Below are 1,258 nucleotides of genomic sequence, written 5' to 3'. Positions count from 1 at the left end.
GCTGGGTGTGACGTCAGCTGCAGTGAAGTAGCGCAGGCGCTGGGCATAGGGATGACAGCAGCGGGCATGACAGGACACTCAAATATATCCAGACACATATTGTCCTTTTCTGTCTGCGGGGCGGTGTGACAGTGGAGTGAGGAGGCGCTCAGAGAGATGAGGAGAAAGTGATCAGCGGACACTACAGCGGTCAAACGAGGACACGGTTCACTGTGCTGCACTGTGCAGACCTGCAGAGAGAAACTCATTTATTCCAATTGTGCAGCGACAGATTTTTATGTGTAGGCCTAATTGAGTTTTTTCATTTGATGCTACTTTATAGCTTCCTCCCCACTACATTTCAGAGGGAGATATTGTAGCCTGCTATCTATTAAAACACATTTATTTAGTTAGTCTACTTAGATGAAGATTTACACAATGTAATATATAACAAGCTTTTAAAATAAAACACATTATTAAAAATGAAACCAGTGCTCAACTTTTATGTGTCCAACATTTTTGTCTTTTTACGTCTTACAAACATCAGTGTGTAGTCAGGTCACATTTCAGATGTCTAGAAGTTGTTATCAACTCCACCAAATAGTTATTTTTCTCTCTAAACTTCTCACATGATTTAATTTCAATAAAAGTTCAAGTGATCCAATATTTCAGCAAAAAATCAAAGATTCAGTCCAAAAACCGAAGGATTTGTATATTCTTTTCTTCTTTCCTCTAGAAAAATGTCTAATGAAGCTATAATAAGAATAATTGTTGCAGCCTTACCCACAATGAACCCCTATCTTTGACCTCACATTAAATTAGGTGATCCATTTTTTTTTGCAAATAAATACATGATGATGAAATGGTCTCATTTGAGAAACCTACAAGCTGGATATTAAGAACTGGTTTTCTCAAGTATTCAACTACTTAAGAGCACGAGTGAAGTTGGCACGATGTAAAAAAAAAAAAAGTAAAGGAAACATAATGCACAGAAATAACTGCACAGGAAAATATTGCTTACCCACCAACACCACAAAACACCTCACCCCACATCACATCACAGTTAGCTCATCTTCTTCAACATTATTTTGTTTCCGCTGCATTCTTTAATCTGAATGTCATTTAGTCTTTTATCATTTCCGTTGTACTTTTGTGTCTGTTGTGAGCTGTTTGTGCTGCAGACATAGCAGAAGTCAGGCTGGTAATGTTTGAAAAACTGGAAGAAATCATTCAACATTTTACTTAAAGTAGCCTAGATGTGTTTTCATTGAGATGTTTG

The sequence above is a fragment of the Scomber japonicus genome, chromosome 11 (genome assembly GCF_027409825.1).
Source record: "Scomber japonicus isolate fScoJap1 chromosome 11, fScoJap1.pri, whole genome shotgun sequence".
NCBI lineage: Eukaryota > Metazoa > Chordata > Actinopteri > Scombriformes > Scombridae > Scomber > Scomber japonicus.
Note: the sequence above shows the minus strand (reverse complement) of the source record.